The following is a 19584-nucleotide window of genomic DNA, read 5'->3' on the forward strand; positions in this document are numbered from 1 at the left end:
CGCCAAAATTTGAAATAGTTTAAATTATGTGAAAGTGATTTTAAAGAAACTTGACAATCAGCTAGATCTTAGGGTTGATATTTCTTTTATAATTTTATATACATTTTCAAGTTCCCTGAATTGCGCACCAATAAATTCTTTGATTTTTAAACACAGTTTTACGTTGAATGAAAATAGTAATACTACAAATTAAATTAAATCAAGATTCATTTTAATAATAATGCTATTAACAATCATCTAATGCAGCAATGATGCCAACAAGAAAATTCCTTTTCCCTTTAAAAATTATAAGAATTTGTTATAAAAAAAGAACACCTCAACCAAAGTTATTGATGAACTTATTCATTAAAAAAATTATCTTATCTACAAGTTATAAAGTAATATTTCTTGTTCTAATTTTAATTATGGAAAGTATTATGTTTTTTTAAACATAATGCTTCCCATAATTAAAATTAGAGAATAAGAATTATCACTTTGTAACTTGCAGATAAGATAATCGTCCTATGTCTGAATATACAATAGATCTAATTCGAGATAAGAATTTAAGATAATAACATGATAGTCATATAAAGTGCAATAACGCAGATGAAAAGACATCAACGTTAATTAAATCATTAATGTAATAAAATTTTTTACTTAATAAATTATCAATTTCTAAAAAAAGATCTAAAGTTTTTGTTAGACTAATTAAGCTTAAACATTTTTAAATGACGATAATCTTTTTGATTTTTATACGACCGTATATATAACATTTGTTGCATATGAAGATTCATGAAGAGATATGTGAATGGCCTTACATACGTCCTGTTTATATGAATATATGTCTGAGTGAGTAATAAATTCCACTGTAGCTCGATATTAAGACCAATTTCACATTATGTCACATTTGCAGACACGCGCTTTCATGATACATGTCCATGCAGCGATTGAATGCCGTAACAATGTCCTGTCACTGTAACTAACACGGTCATATTGTCGTCACACACATGTCATAATATTCAATGTCATGGAAGGCACGTAAATGCGCTTTGCTAGCTTACATACATAAGCTTTAGCAATGCAACATCTCGCGATTCCGATTTTATTGATATTCTATCGTACAACCATGTTACATAGGAGTGTTCTTAAAGAAGCAAGTACAGATAAATATCTCATGGAGCAAGCGTACACACATTTTCTCGTATATAAATGGCTAACGTATACATTTTACATGTGTACCTCCTTTCACGCTTTGAGGTACATGGATTCTACGTAGATACACTTCAGTTCGTAGAACTTGTATCAAGTTCAACGGCCACCCACGGAAAACGAGAGTCGAGCATAAATGATCTCGTGATGTGTTCCTAAAGACACGTGAATCAAACAAGCACTTATATTTCTAGTCATAATACAATATTTCGTGATAGAATAATTGTACTGCTTGTCTGAAAAAAAACTGTTAATTTCTAATTAATTAATCAGCTATATCAAATAAATAAAAATTTAATACATCAAAATTATATGTATATTAATATGTTAAAGATATATAACATAGTATAATAAATTAAGTAAATTAATTAAATAAATGAGAAAAACAGATTAACGTTCTACGAGTCTCAAGATGCACTGTACATTAGCATTATTTTATTGGCTCTTTGCGTGTTGCATTAACATTGCAATAACAATCCATAACATAAACCAGGGCATGCGATGACCTTAATGCAACTGAACACAGTAGATATAGGAGCCACTTATCTTCATATCACATCGAGTAATGAGAGCTTATTGGACGCGAGCTCATAATATGAACGATATTAGCCACTTATTAATGTGCATGACACATTACGCAATAAATTAATTCCGATGTTGCAGACGATATCAGTTTCTCTGAATAAGCGATTGCTTTTCAGACGAATCCTTGTCAGACGAAAAGATTGAAGATAGCAATGTAATAATAAATTTGATATTACCAATGGCTAACATTTCTTGCGCCATTACTGTTCCTGTTTATCGAGAGCAGAGGAAACGATTCTGATAAATCTCTTATTTTTTTCTCTGTTTTTCCTACGCGGATATAAAAGCATATAGACATTCATCTATATGCGCACGTATCTTCTAAAAATATGTTAGCCGTTAACGTTTTAATGATAAAATTCTATTTTACTCTAAATATTTTTCTAGATTTCTTGTACAAGATAAAAGTTTTATCTAGAAGATTCAAATTTTCGTAGAATTTAATTAAATTTCTTCACACAAAAATCATGTTTTCTTTCAAAATTTGATTGGGTACTTAATAAAACTAAATTTAATTAATAAAACTTATTTGAGTTGAATGTGATTGATTTTTAATATTAAATATAATTTCAAGTAAACAAATCTAGCAATTAAGATGCAATAATTAATCCAATAAAATATCTATTTAGCTATAATAAACTTTTTTAAAAATAGTTTTTTTGAAATAATTGCAACACATAATTTTTAAAGTTTAAATAATTTTGTGTTTTCTTCATGTATTTACTTTACAATGTTTTTATACTAGCTTCGAAATATACCGAATTGTTTGCTTTATAGTCTCGTGTGTTTGCTCGCTCGGTGGACATTGATATACTGGGTGTGGCAATAACGTTTTAATAAAATACACGGACGATCGTGCATTACACATGTGACCGATTCCGCCGATTAAATACTTGCAAATCCTTTCTGCGTGACGTTGGGCACATGCCCGCGAATTAAACAGAGCGCTAAAAGGTAAGCGAAAGTTCATGTATTAAAGTTACGATATCCGATAAAGTATCGTTACTTTGTGCTACTATCGGTATAAAAAAAGCACAAGTAGAAGCTTTTACTTAGAAAGATGTATTAAAATCTTTAAATGTCACAATATTCCATTAAATTTATAAAAATGTTAAATAGTATGATGGTCGCATACATAAAACGTATATACTGGTTAACACAAAAGAAGAGTTCTTGTCAAACTATAAATAATGTAAATTGTAAATAAACTTCTAAAAAATAACTTTATGTTTAATTTAAAACAAATATAAGTAATTCTCACGTGTCTTAAAAATATATACTTTATGTAATCTATCATTTTTATATTTGTGTCACATAATAATTTAAAATGCATCGATTTCAATAAGAACTTGTCAATACATAGAAAAGAGTAAATTTTCGGCTCGTTAGATTAAAAATCTGAAGATAAAGGTAAAAGTTATTGAGATAATGCAAACTTTACGATAACACAAGAAAAGTTATTGTAAATTAAAACCAAAAAATAATTTTTAACAATGTATAAAAATTGATCTTTTTTAAATACAATAACATATTAAAATTCTAAAATAAAAAATTAATAATTTAATAACGAGGATTAGCATTACGTAGGATGCTTTATTTGGAATACCAGCACTGATACTAAACAGTTGATACTAAACAGTTCACGAGTGGAAATTGTGATATTCGACTACACTTGTACGCGTGAATCTCTGAGCATGGTATCCGGTAAATAATGATTATCGGAAATTTGAAAAAGCAATCGCGTGGTACACATGGTCGCGCTCTTCCGACCTTCGCAATCCGTGAGCGAAACGCGTCGATATCGACGGTAACTTTGTACTTCGTATCCTCTCTCTTTCTATCAGCAGAAATAGCGAGCGGTGGATATCGCTGCGCAGTTACATTCCCGCTTTTTACGCGATAAGCATGAAATCTTTCGCGGGCTCGACTTTTTAGTCGAGGACGCGACGTTTGCGAGCAACACTTATTTTACGCGGTAAACGATAAGATAGAAGACCTCCGCATATAATAATAGCACGGTAGTAATCGCAAACAAAATATGTTTTAACTAAAATAGTATACAGTTAGTGTTAATTAAGTAGACATTATGTCCTACATCACATAGGATTAATTAAACAGATATGTCTTACATCACATAAGTGATACAAGTCGAATATCTATTGTGCCTTTACGGACTTCTACGCTTTCAACCATTTTATTTTTGTTCTTCCAAAATTGATATTCAATACTCATATGTAATGATATATTTTTGATTAATTACTCTCTATAGAATTCGATACATTAGTATAATGTTTGAAATCGTGTGTTAGTCCTTCAAATGTCAATTCCAAGTTGTTTTTTCTATTTTTGTTTTTAATTTGGATTGCAATATAATTTTGCTTGTTACTTATACTTTTTTCAATTCTTTCATATTTAAAGAATATATAATAATACCCGTCATATTTACCATAATTTTTAAAGTTCTTAGTTCAGGAATAAAACGTTCAATAAAAACTAAAATTTCTATTAATATCTAAGCATTAATACCTAGGTGAATTAAACATGTTGCAGAAACATGCTTAATAAACGAATCATCGTAATTGCTCTACATGGAAAATTACTCGCACGCTGGCCATTGCCCTACCACGTCAATCCATTGGCGGGAAACCTGCACCTGCGGCAGGTGCATCTGCCGCAGGAAAAAAAAACACTTGACCTGGTTGATTTGCAGATTTAAGTAGAGGGATGCAGGAATCTGATACATCGGAACAACCCTGCTTAAAATTAAACAAACGGAACAAGAAAAAATATTTAAATACTTATTATGTACTTAATGCGTGTGCAAATCAGAGATCTAATTTGCAAACAAATGTACTTTTAATATCACCGCGATTTACAATAATTAAGTTGCGGTTTATAATGCAGTTTAAGAAACTAAGAAATAATAATTCAGCTTGTGAATATGACACAGCTATCGTTGGCGGCGAAAAACGATTAATCGATTAGCGTGAACATTAAAATGATCGGACCGATGTCCTTGAACTTCTCGCTCTCGAGCAGGCCGTCGGGATGCAATAACGTTCATTCACGTGAACAACGCGAGAATGCGAGATGATGTCAACAATGCACCCCTGCAATTTGCAGCGGCCCTCTCTCGCACCTCTCGGAAGCTAAGAATAACTATCACCACCCGGTCAGGCATGGAGATGGACGTCAGTCGCGTGACCTAGTTTTAATCGGCGAACATTCTTCTACTAATTAACTATGTACGACCACTTTAGAAGTCGCTGGTGACGCTGGTGATGCCTGATAATATATGAACGATCCCCTCTTTATCGGAGGCGACGCGAAAAGCTCACGAAAAGGAGAATATTAAATAATAACGAGATAATCTGATAGTTCTCGGATTCTGTTCTAAAGTCCGAAAGTCAAAGTGGAAGTTTGGGTTTAACGAGCGATCTTAAAGCGGAAGACGAAGCGATGGACATGAGAACGAATGGTAATTCGATCGCTCGCGATTGTAATCAGCGAATCGAAATATTTGAAATTTTACCAACGACTTGGATCAAATCTATCTAAATACGGAGGAATTAATTTCGATCGTTATGTCAATTAAGTAGAATTATATGTATACGTACGTATGTATACACGTATGTACAAGGTAACGGTGACATCGCGTGACAATGCGAAATTATCGCCAGCAGACGCGTGTCAACAATGTGACAAGAATACAACCGACACACAATGCATTACAAAGAAGTGTACGTTGTCGCCGTTGCAGCGCGGCGTGACCAATGTAATGATAGATTTATGCCTAGTCCGTAAATGCGCCACGAGATGCGCGCGATCCTGCTTCTAACGAAGACTAATGGCGTCCCGTTGCGCAAACCCGGACGGACATCGTTCGTAAGAAATGTCTAATATCGTGAATCCCGATGTTAAAATATCTGCTCTGCGCACCTCGTGATTCAGCATTCGGAAACGTTAATTATCGCTACTTGACGCGAAGAATTGCTACTCGGTTAGAAATTTCCCATTTGTAAAAGTCACGGGCTACTAAATGCGCAAATCTGTAATGAGACGAAATTATGCATTCTATACACTGGGTGCCTGCTGAGAACAGCTTAATGTCACAGCGCAATTTTTATTCACATCGAAATCCGTAAGATAACACAGCGTTTTCTCTTTTATACCGCACGGCACGTATCAAAAAGATTTCTTTTAATTATTTTTAACTTTAACTTTTTTTTAAATCTTTCTAAAGCAACAAATTATACATAAATTATTCTTTTTCAAAAAAAAGAATTAAGGATAAAAACAAAAAGTAAAATGATAGATGGAAAAATGTGACATTTGTCAATTGTCGCCAATGTCGCTACAATTTATGAAATAAATATAGAAATATTTTATACATCTATCAAATTGAATTTATTAAGTAATAATTTATTTCCGATTATTTTCGTTTCAAAGAAATCAAAATAATTGAAATTTCTTCTGTGCTTTTTTTCACCCGTACCTTTTATACATGACAAAAAAATTATAAACATTAATTTCCTATAGAGAAAGAAAATTGTTTTAGTTTGCAATAACTGGTTTTGAAAGTAAATCATTAACCGCAAATATAAAAGTACTACAACTAAAAATTATTGCAGAAATTGATCTACGCGGATGAAAATGGACACGCGGTAGAGACGTCCGTGGTTCCACGAAAAATGTTTGTGTTTAAGACATGATGTATTACGATGTTACCAAGATAACTTAGTCGACGATAGCTCGTGCACATTGGATTTATGTGCAAGGTCCGCGGACATTTTGATTGCATTAGAAACGAGAAATTAACGATACCACATCAGCGATGATAATTTATTGTCTACGAACATTGTTGCACATATCCGCCACACAAACCGGTATTAATAAAAATCAAAGGACGCGTTGCGCAGCGCGCTTGCAGCAATCGTCTCATGATGATTCGCCACGATCTGTTTTTATACAGTAAATCCGACACGTCATGGTTCAACCTGGCAAGCAGATCAAGCCTGGCTGATAAAAAATCTACCGTGTTCCTGCTTTGTTCAACGAACGCGTTTATTTGAGAAAAACTTTCGTACAATTTTCCGTACGAGTATGACGAATGGTGTTTCATTTTTCTTCGTTGGCTTATAATTGATTGTTCTCATTAAGTCGCTTACTTAAACTCCCGATCGCGAAATCACGATATATTTGATCGACAGTGTTTTAAGCATCATTCTTTCTTCCATCATTATTTTCTTCTAATTGCATTATTGTTACAAACCAGTACAATTATATAATATTATAATATAATTATCATTATAACTATTATATTATGTAATAATTATACTAATTTGCAACAATAGTGCAGTTGAAAGGAGTAAACGTTGCACATAATAATCTAGAAGCTAGGTTCGTGAAAATCTAACGAGCAAACATCAAAGGGAGTAATGTCAAACGGAGGATTGAGGAATGTCAAAAGGAGCACAAAATCTCATAATAACTTCATGATCTCTGAGATACTACAAATGGGATCGATTTCGTGCAACGTCTGAAGTGCTGTAGCTCGGATATCAATAGAACGCTATCGGATTACTTGCCAGAAGTTGTCTTAACTGGTCGTTAGTGATTGTTATTGAAATTCCAAGCAGCGTGTCATCCGAGCGTGTTGCCTTTTGCGCGCCATTCGCTGAGCAAAAAGAAGTGCGCTCGGATCAAATCGGATTCAAAGGGCCGAGATTCTTCCTATAAATACGACGGAACGGAGCCTGCCGGCTATCCGGGTCAGGATGAGCGGACAATGTTTACCGGCGTTTCTGTTTCGATATACGTTGTACTGGTCGTACTGCTAAATTTACTGTTTCGATAATAACCCGTTCTGTATACACGCTGACGCCAGCTCGAATGTGAAATGCCATTCGCACTTGATATGGATTGTTTTTCTAACACTGAACATGACAAAATAATGCTTCTTATAATAGAAACAAATTCATTGGAAATTTCTATTAGACATCATTATTTGTGTGAACCACAAGAAATTAACATTTTTCGCAACAGAGCGAAACAAATGTTGCTAACATTAATATTAATACGCGTCAACGATTGTTATCGCAATTAAAGACTTTAGTTTTGCTGCGAGAAATTTACTCGCGGTGGACAAATCGTTAATACAACTATTTATGTTAAAAATGCAGAACTTTAAAAAATAGATAACACGTGTAAAATACAATTCAACATTGTAATTATAAATGTAACATTATGAATTGAGAACTTTAATAAAATAGATTAAACAATTGCCATTCTTTATTAAATTGGATAGTACTTCGCCAACTCAACTAGTAATATTTAATCAATTCTTATATTAGACATGCACACAAACATATAATATTACGTGGAAAGTCCAACCAAATGAAAATCAAACAGTACGATATAACAAACAGTAAATGTAAACAGGAAAGACGCAACCTTAGACAAAAGTACCTTTTGTGAGCGGAAGTTGGAAGATGATTTACGGTCGACGGAATTATTAATGAGTTCTTAAACCAACGTCGTGGTAAACCGATTAATACCGACGGGACGGATATAGCGTGACATTTTAACGAAGACGATAAACGGCATTTACGTAATCTATGATAGAACGCGCGAGAAAAACCCGGGGAATTGGAATTGCACGTAAGCGTTGCGCGGGTCTGAATGCGAGAAAGCGGGCTATTGTTTCGTCGAAGAATAGCGTTATCATGCCACGGTTATTAGATCTCTACTACGTGTGGTTACGCGCGGATGAGCCATTATAAACCGCTGATCGATGATGATACGACACCGTCGCTTTTGCGCGTCGTCCACTTCCCATTAGTCAACATCAAATTTATGAGACATCGAAAGCATTATTACCGGTGCATCTTGCCTGACGTAGTCGCTCGTCATAGTTATGCCTGCACATTTTTTTATACCGTACGGTAATAACTGCGGACTTTACCGTAGCAATTTAAAACTACAATGTAGGCGCTTATCGCGCACGATAAGCCACGCGATTTCTAACAAGACCCAACGATCGCGCCGATACCCTTGAACGAAAGGTATTATGCATTTAAACGTATATTTAAGCGGTACATTGTACGCTGTACTACTTTAAATCCTCGATGAAAAGAACAACGAAGATGAATTTTTTTCAGTGAAGTACACAGTGAAGTCTACAACGTAGTTGAAAAGAAGTAGATCAGTTTGACAATGTGATCTAAATAAAGAATGCTGATGCAATGCACACAAAGTTGCTTTCATATATAATAAAAAGGAATACATTTCTTTTTCATGAGATACACGATTTCGAAACAAGCAAAAGACTTCGAAAATTTTAAAGTCAAAAAACATGTTTTTTTTTTTAAAGTAGCACGATGTTTAACAAGAAATACATAGCAAGAAAAGTGCACATTTTTATTGTATAAAACAATTACTTTTATTAGAGACACAATTTTAGTACAATTAAACTACTTTTAAGATCATTGAAAAATTAATAATAAAAATTAATAATATATATAATTCGATTAGAAATGATTGATGATATCAAGATATATCTAATATAATTGTCAAGTACTAAAGACCGCCAGCTTAATAGAAGTACCTCTACTTCTCGCATCGATCGTGTTAGAGCTCATTTTCGATGTCTTAAGTACATCGGATCGTTTAGATGTAGGTAAATATACTTGAGATTTTTCGATAAGTTCGTTTCGATTAATTTCCCAGAGCAAGGCACGAGGTAACGAGTTTCAGAGTTAGATGATCGACAACAACGTTGGTAGGCAAACTGTTCGCTCACATCCAGAATTATAATGAACCTATCGAGAGATACGAAAATACGAATAAAAATATGATTTTGGAGCAAAAATTTCCTCGCTGACGTCACAAAAGATGCGAATTCTATCAGATTGAAGATCTTGCATTCTATTGCTCCGAACTATCGCGCTATTAATTTAGGGCCTACAATTCGTCGACAATTGTTAAATGCATCTCCCAAAAAAATGTGTTAAACACTTACATAATTTCAAAAAATATATAAACATAATTTTTCATATAAAATTTATTTTACTGAAACGTCACTTGTGTTTCACGGAATTACTATATCCCTTACATATGTATTACGATGCAGCGATGGTTTTATATTATATTAAATTCAATATGTTATATTATAATAAATTTAAGAATATTTAAAATTAAAAGAGACAAAGAAACTATTTACATACCTTTTAATGTTTAATTATATTTTAACATTTAGAATAATTCGCATAAAATTATTTTATGTTATTTAAATTATTTATATTTTTTAATATTAAAACAAATGTAAATGTTTAAAAATACGTAATTTAAATTGTATTCTACACATTATCCGTATTTTGAAATCCGAGACAAGAACTTAAGGCCGGTATTCATAGTCGATCCTTATATTTAAGGCTATCTTAAGTATCGTCTTAAGATGACCTCAACCAATCGAAGAGCCGTATTAGTATCTTAAGACATTATTTAAAATGGTCTTAAAATAAGAATCGACTATGAATATCGACCTAACTGTCGTATCCTGTATAGATAATCGCACTGTTATACGGGATCAAACCAGAAAGAGAAACGCTTCACGATATAAACATGGAAAGACCTTCTTATCGACTTCCAATCTTCATTTCGATCCTTTTACAATGTACAAACGCCTCACTACAGAACTGCCAAGTTTTCTCAAAGCATGCGTAAAAAAAACATTTTTCTTTATCGCGTTTGAGCTATGTCTGTATCGTACACGATTGTTGTCTTCAGTAAAGACTTTAAGATACGAAACGACATACTGTTTCGGCTTATATTTGAACTTTATTGAAGTTAAACTTAGTTCAAGCAATAACCTAATTGATCAAATGTCACATTGTAAATGTCACAGCTTAATATCCCAAAAAATTTATATATTATTTATTTTATATTATTTATATTTACAATTGCAATTTGCCGTACAATTGATCGGTCATGTATGTTTTGAACAGATGTCTATATTCGCCATCTTCTATAAATTATTACACGAACTATTCGTAGAAGAGGATATAACAGAATATAGAACCTTATCGAGGGCAAATAATTCTGCTAAAGCACAGCAAAGTCTGCAAAGGCGTGGCTCACGGAAATATAGTAATTAATTTTCGATAGCTATAGTTGTCTAACTACTAGGTTAAAGTTCAGTTTTATAAAATTTTCTTGGTTGAAACGCAACCACGACTTTACTCTTCATCGATTAACGCTGTATAATAAAATAGTCGTGTTATAATAAAATTTTTAAGACAGAATGATAAAAATAATCTATTAATAATGTTTTTACATTTCTAGATCAGATTTTAATATAAACGTAACAACGATGAATTATTAATGAGAAAATTGTGTGTAAAAATTGATATTTTCACGCACGTGTGAATTCGCTTTAATAAAACGCGAACCTGAAAATTGACGTTGCGCGGATAAAAGCATCGCTTGTCCTCGCACAATAAGGTTGACACAGCCATCATTTCTATGTTTAGCTCTAAATTTTAGCATTTTAGCAAAATTAACCTTGAAATCGCGCAGACAGTTCGCGTTCCAGTTAATAGCATGCGAATCTAGCTACGTGATATAGTTGTCAAATATAATTTTTGGGTTCAAAGTCGACGCGCTCTGCCTACTCGCGATCACTGGATGCAGTTTAAATATACATCGAAGCATTGGCCATGCTATGAGTTAATTATGATAAATTTAACAACGTTGAAGGCCAATAGCCTGAACGCATGTGAGTGCGCGCTGTAAGCGAGTTTAACGACTGGCGAGGGTAAATGACACCAGAGGAACGAGATATAAAATTACACGTGCCCAATTACGAATTACACAAAAATGTATAATGTAAATAATCTTAAACAAATTTAATTTACATAAAGAAACAAAATTTCTTCATGCAAGTAAATTGTGTCTGTTAAAGATTATAAATTCTCCCAAGATTTTATGTTCTTGTTTATATATAAAACAATGCATTGTTGCTTTCGTACTAATTTTTTTTTCTGTGTAACTAACTTAGTGCTGATTTGCATTTATTGTGATTGTATATCAGATTTTATATAACTTTTCAAGTTTAATAAATTGCACGTCGAATAAATTTTTCGGTTATAAACACAGTTCCAAATAGAACGAAAATTAATATTATCACGGTATTAGATGAAAAATCACTTTAACACTAAATGATGCTAATCTGAATGTGAAAACCTTTAATAAGAATCAAAACAGTCAATAAAGAGCGAAAATTATAATACAAGTCGCACGGATGTGAATGCTAGTTTCTCAATTACAATTACATATACTCAATCGCAATTCATTCTTGGTAATTATGAAGATCAATTACAATTACCTTTGCTAATTATCATTACGCATTTACACCTAGCGCGGCTCGTATTATTTTCGCTTTAATTTATTGATTGTTTTGATTTTAAGTCTTACCAAGCCTCCATTATAATTGCTTATAACCTTAATAAGAAATTATTTGACGCTGGCACTGAAAACAATCTTTTTAGAAGCGATCACTTCAAAACTATAAACAGAAATACATCTCATTTTTATTATTTTCAATCTGTATATCTTTAGAACTAAAAGTTGACCATACAAGCGGTACAATTATCAAAAAAATTGTTCAAAATTAGGGAATAAATAAACGTTCAGTTTTCATTGTTCTGTTCTATCTTCTGTTCTATATTATGTTACACGAAGCTCTCATTTTTATTCTTTCTCTTTTAACTATTCTCAAATTAGGTTGTATCCTGCTTTCACTTTTTCCTAAGTATTCATTGTACTGTTGCTCACAAAAATACGAACATGTGTGTGTGTGTGTGTAAAAGAGAGAGAAAGAGTCTATAGTGAATTGAGTTCAGGTGCGCTAAGTCCAAATGTCCGTACCAGGATGCTGACACCAAGTGGAGTCAAGTAGATCCTGAGTTTGCTGAAAAGCTGTTTATCAGATCAGGATATAACAGGTAAAACAAAGGAATAAAATAAAAATGAAAGACACGAGGTACGGGAACGTGGTGACCTCTATCGTTGGTGCGTATATAGGTAATGAAAAATTCCAGACAATTAATGTTCTGCTTTATCGGCGGTGCGAGTCCCGGGTCAATGACCGAGGAGTTGAGGAGCGCCTGACCTATTTATCACGCATATACGTATCCAAGCTCGCGCACACGTGTGCGTGCTGCGTGTGTTCTTCCCCTTTCCTCATCTATTATTTCTGCACTGGGGTGATTTTCGGGGAATCTCGATGGTTACGTTTGCGATTAAATTCGTAAAATCTACCGCCGTCTTTGCATCTAGATCGTCGGTCTTACAATTCCCTCTCTTGCTCCATAAAATCACGAAATTGTCCTCACGAAAACTTGTCTTTCCGGGGAGAAAAAGGAGGGAGACTAACTCGTGACGAGATCCTCGAGAGCGACACCGCGTATCAACGACGCCGCGCCGCACATGCGAATCGAATCGATTCGAATCTGTCTTGGAACCGGATAGGTCGCCTCGACACGCGACACGAAAGACAGTTGTACGAAATGTAGATTCGATTGTCGAGATTCGACGAGGACGGCTCTCGTTATCGCGATCACCATCGCACGACAAATTCACTGCGCGCTGAATCGCGTCTCGTAAGGCCTACCCCAATCTCTCTCAGTCAATCCGCCTTCATTCGATACGAACAGACGCGACCGGATGATTAACGCGTTGGGTCGTTAACACTGCGTCCTCCGAAGATAAGGGCCGCCTTTTGAGGGCGATGCGCTCCAAGTGTCAATGCTCTTGTGGATGACAGCGAGGTTCGGGTGTGCGGGGGAACACACCCGAACCTCGGCGAGCTCCGCCAGATACGACGCTCACATGACGTCGCGTGAAGCGATATCGGATTTTATGCTGCATTCAAGATTACAGATCAGAGCGAGTTGATCGAGAGATTATACAGTACAACCAATTAGAACGATACGGATCGTTAAGATAATTTGATAATACAATTGAAGTCTAATCCTTAATCTTAGAAATGGTATGGGCTATAGTACGGGCTTGACAGTAAGGAGCTGAGTCGCGAGCGTGACTAGTAGAATAGCTCGATATTGCGCGATTTGATAAAACAATAGCAAATAACACGGACGAGAGAGAGAGAGAGAGAGAGAGAGAGAGAGAGAGAGAGAGAGAGAGTGAGTGAGTGAGTGAGTGTGTGTGAGAGAGAGAAAGAGAGAAAAAGAAATATTTCACAGAGATGCTTACTTGCCACTTTGGACTGGAGAAAATGTCGATTAATCGCGTGACGCGATATTATCCAGACGTATATAGATGTACCCCAGGTCGGCCCGGAGCGGCGGACGATTTCTTTCGTCACGAAACACTGCACATGCTGTCACACCATGGCGCGGCGCGCGCTCTCAAACTTGTCCCCCGTCCCGGGTTTCTATCGAGCGGCTCACGCACACCCCACGGATACGTGTGTACCGTACGCAGCGTGCCTACGCAACACCACGATAGGGAACGGTGCGTTCACGCAGTTCCTATCTCACGTTCGACGCAGCGGCGGCGCAATGCCGCCATGTTTTCTGTGTTGTGCCTTGTGCCCCACCGTCGTCTCTCATCGCCAACCCGCCGCGCCCGCTCGGCAGCGTTCGGCCGCGTTCGGCGCCTGCTGACTGCCACCCCGCGGGCCGCCGTGCTATCTGAACGCGCGGCGCGGTATATGCGCACGATGCGCACGATGCGCACGCGAGACCACGCGAGACGGTTACAAACGTACGCGTCAATTGTTGAACGGGAAGCGTCCACAACGTCGCGGTCGGCGTCGTCCGCGCGCGGCGAATCGTGAAATTATCACGGGGGAGTAGTTTACCGTCGACGGTGTTTTAACGCGTCGCGACGACCGCGCGACGCATCGCCAGACGCGCCCGCGATATGATCTCTCGCGGAGATTCGCGTCTGAACGCGAGGAACGCGGAACGACGATCCGCAGCGAGCTTCGCGACTAACTACGATTCGAAATCTGCATCGAAGACGATTTTCGAGATATCGAAACAGCGATTCGACTCGCAGCAATTGTTCAAAGAATAAAATAAGAAAAATAATATATGGAAAATAGTCGAAACAATGTTAATTATTTCCCTTCCTTTCCCAATAATATATTCCTTTATATAGATAATTTTTGATATTGAGGTAGTAGATATTGAAAAAAATCGAATTGTATCAGTTAAGAATATTGGAATAATACAATATTTCATCAATGAAGCAAAAGTAATATAAAATCTATAAAAAAAACATGACATTTGGTACGTAAATATTATATTAAAATTAATATAATAGCTGCAAAATAATGTTTAAAAAAAAATTTTTTTTTTTATATATGACATTCCCCTTTTTTAGATATATAAATATATTTCTCTCATCTATATCTGTTTGAGTTTATTTTATCTCATTCTAGTCGCAATACTTGCTGAGAGGACAATAACCCACAACAAAGTTTTCAACGAATTTTTCTTGTGAAAATTTTCATAAGAAAATCGAGTTTTTAATATTTTGTTAGCAATTATATATGTATGAAGGTTTTTATGAATCTTTCAATTTTTATTATTCTTTTACCTAAGTTTTTTCATTTTTTTTAATCTAGAAATTATATATATATATATATATATATATATATATATATATATATATCATTTCTAGATTCAAAATAATTAAAAAATATATATATATGTATATATACATTTCTGAATTATTTATTATATGTTGTGCCTCTAAGCAATTAATATCTCTTGTATCAATATCTCTCTAGTATTTTATCTACTAATTAGATGCATTAAACTTAATTTGTATTTTTAAATTTAAACTGATGTACATTTTATGTATTTTGTTGTGATGACTGTCGCATAATCATCGACAATCGATCACATTCAACTCAGTATTTTCTACTTATCTATATAAAGTAAAAAGCTTATTCGCGTTTACAGATTTTTGGTATCTGCGATCGATGAAAGAAGAATAAAAAAAATTCAATTCTCCTAAAAATATTTGATTATAAACAATTATTTCTCATTAAATTTCTCATTAATTTAATTTTATATACGCGATTGTCACGAACATTAAAATAGGTAATTTATTTTGTGATATGCGCGCGCACGCGCATAGGAGAAGGGGAAAATCAGAATTTTATATAAACTACCCTCGCTTAATTTACTATTGATTAATTTTATATAAATGTTAACATCAATTTATGTACTGTATTTACTGACTATAATATGTAAATCGTATCATTAATAAATAATATATTAAAAAATTTTAATCATCTTATCTTATGTATAAGATTTCTATAAATTAGTCTACTGTATAATTATTAAAATTGTTATATAATATTTATCATATAAATTTCAATTTCTGCGGACGATATTTTTTCACATTATTTTCTACATGTTCGATTGCTGAAATTACAACTTCTTTATCATCATATTACTGAAGATAGATGATAGATGACGCTACAAACATTTAAGATCGCTTAAATACGCATTTCAATCATATGGCAAATAAAAACTTTAACGAGATGTAATTACAGCACATATGTATAAATCAAATATTTGATATTATATATTTTTATACAAATTACATTTAATTAATATTAGACTGTTAACCTCTCAATACATATATTCAAAATACGCAATCTCCGCGATGACAGCCGAAGTAAGCGCTGAATGAGAACCACAGACATTTATTTATTTGTACTATATGATTGTAACAAAATACATAATTTTAAATAAAATCATACATAATTAAGAAGAAATATTCTTTTATTTTTATCGAGACTTTTTATAGACATCCAGAGAATATGTTTAGAAAGATATACAAGCATTTCGTGTAACAAAGTATAACGTTGATATTTATACAAAATAATTGCTTGTTTAAACTGTTTATTTTTTAAATTTAACCTTAGATCGCCTGTTTTTGTTAACTTCCCGCCACACCGATGAAACACTGTAACTTTATCATGCTATATCTTTGAACAGAAAGCATATTTTGTAGCTCAAAATATCTAAAATCGATATCTCAAAGTAAGATAAAGATGATAAATAAAACCTAAATTTTAAAAATATTTTATTTTCAAATAAAATTGTTTAAAGAAATTATATTCAAAAATTCGCAAAAAATGATTGCATTGAATAAAAAAAAGTTAAATTTTTTAATTATTGCAATTGTGGGTAGTCTATATATCAGTCTACATTAAACAAAAAAGATCCAAACCTAATATGTACCTAAAATAAAAAAAAAACGGTTTCTACCTACATTTGTAAATAACACAATTATATATTATTTGCATTTTTCTCGAGACGGATTTCATGTGAGTTGGATGTTTTTTGCATATGGCCAATTACAAAAAACAGCAATGTAAAAAATTACACAAGGTATGCCATACTCTGATATGACGAGCTAGGGTTAAAACCACGAGCCAGCAATGACGCAAGCGATATAAAAATTAATTTCATTTTACTTCTTATTACAACTATCATGTTATGTTCACGTGAAAGGAGGGGAGATACTTAATTACCTAGGAATGCGAATGGAACGAATCCATAAGAAAATCCGCTTACTTCCATTTCTTCTTCGCGAAATCGTATCGCGGATTCCTCGTTCGCGGAATTCCCGAGGGAGATGCACGTAGAGAGGGACGCGGTAGCGGATTACTTCGTTCCTCAAGGATCATGTAATTTTGCGACCACAACGATGACGACAACGACGACGCGAAGTCAATTCAATACGGTTATTTTCGCATTAATGCATATCGATAAGCATGGTTTTTACAATGGAGATTGTTGTGAAAAAAGATAATCTTTTTTTCTCTTTTGCTCGATCGATTGTCACGCCGATGATTTTCCTCCTACATGCGACTTTACTATTGGCCGCGGTCGCGGCAGGCCTCCGGCACGTGATATTGTGGCAATCTGAATTAGAATTGTTAATGTTATTGCGACTGAAGAAAAAAAATGGTGCAACGGCAATGGGTACGCACGCGGTGCATTCGCTGACGCGCTTGCATTCGCCCATTTTCTCCCTCCGCGTTTCTCACGGTATCTCCCTTGTTACTTTAGGATCGCTCTAAATCTCGCTAAAAGCGCGTAAACAGTGTGCAAATGGTTTTTTTTTCTCGCGAATCTGCACTATTCGTAACTTATTGTTAGTACAGAGACAGAACTGACTAATCATTTTGTTCGTCTCTAATATTATTTAGATATTTTTACTAAATCTTACAAATTGCGTTAATTATCAGAGCGTTGTTTTTTTCAATTCTTACACTTCAAAGTATAGTGCCAATAAGTTTTGTCAATTGTTCTCTATTCCGTTTTCTAACATAAATTTATCTTTAAACATTTTTGAACTTGTCTATATCATTGCTCAAAGATCTTTTTTTCGTTTTATTTGTTCCACAACAATCGCGACAGATTATCTTTTTATGAAACTAAAGATGCAATAAAAATGCGTCGCAGTCTTTAAATAACCAGGTCGCGGCCAACGTAAAAGCTCCGGAAATGGGTTACTGGCGTGACTAGAAAGCTCTCTGACTTTCGTGAAAAGGGGTTAGAAGAAATGGACGAAATATGGCATAAGCGGGTGAAGAGGGATGTTAAGTCTCCACAAAAACTACTCCCGCAGGCTTAGTTGAATAAAGGCTTTAGGATAAAGTATATCGACTCCCTTGTGACAAAGGTAAAAAAATTATCGTAGTAAGCGTAAGATTACCTACAGTGTGATCTCATATAATTTTTATAATGAATAATTTATCTACTTAATAATTTTAACTTGCGTTTTATTCCGGATATTATTATAATATTAATATTTTAAGTATATATTTTAATACTCTTTTTTTTATTTTTGGCATTTTTTTCAAGGTTCGCCGAACGTTTAATTCTGGATAAAGTTCTTTACCCGTTATGATAACTGTAATTTGTTACAAGTCGGTTACTATACATTTTTAATGGACTATAACAAAAACTTTCTATTCTAATCAGTTCATGTCAATTTAGAAGACAGCCTTGGTTTCGATATAGATATTAACATTTTTATAGATTTTATATTGTGGCTACTAGAAACAATCCTTTTTTTTTGCAATTGTAAAATGTGAGTGTCTATATTTGTGTGGGTGTGGGTGTGTGTGTGTGTGTGTGTGTAAAATTTAATTATTTTACATAAGGAAGTGTGTATGTTGTTAAAAGAAAAAATATGAGCAACCTTGTCGCAATAAATTACTGGCAAGCTCACAACGGCAGAACGACGGTATTATGATGGATGTCGTTAAAACCATATCCTTGTTCTATGTATGATGTGCATGAAAGTAGAAACTGTATCTAGCTTCTGCGGACGTTCTCAACAATAACTCTTACTCCAATATCCTTTAACAATTACTAACATGTAAAACTGCTAATAACTAATATTTAGACATTGCCATATTTATTGTAAGAAGAGCCATAATTTTCAGTTATTGCTCTGTATAAATATATATTTATCATTTCTATAAAAAAAGAAAGAAACACATAATATTTTAACTTACAATTTTTCTTTATGAAGAGAAATAATAAACTAAAATTATTTAAAAATTCAACTCTTTGCTTTATTAGTTACAGTTTATTTTTATGATTTTATAAAGAGAGAAACATAGACTTATATAACATTAAATAAATACACCTAAAATCGATATATGTAAAAATTTTATTTTTATATCAACGTGTACGTATCTCTCTCTCTCTCTCTCTCTCTCTCTCTCTCTCTCTCTCTCTTCCGTTC

General features: G+C 34.0%; 1 protein-coding gene across 2 annotated transcripts in view; it reads right to left on the bottom strand.

The window, feature by feature from the left end:
* LOC105194446 overlaps positions 1 to 14382 on the bottom strand; it is a 90432-nt gene extending 76050 nt beyond the window's left edge. Inside the window, exon 1 of one of the 2 annotated variants that reach the window (XM_011159352.3) lies at positions 14047 to 14382. The gene's annotated coding sequence lies outside the window, so the exon portion shown is untranslated. The remainder of the gene's footprint in view (positions 1 to 14046) is intronic. The other variant, XM_026137187.2, reaches the window with a different exon arrangement.
* Between the last annotated feature and the right edge of the window lie 5202 nt (positions 14383 to 19584).

Source organism: Solenopsis invicta, chromosome 9 (genome assembly GCF_016802725.1).
Source record: "Solenopsis invicta isolate M01_SB chromosome 9, UNIL_Sinv_3.0, whole genome shotgun sequence".
NCBI classification, from domain to species: domain Eukaryota; kingdom Metazoa; phylum Arthropoda; class Insecta; order Hymenoptera; family Formicidae; genus Solenopsis; species Solenopsis invicta.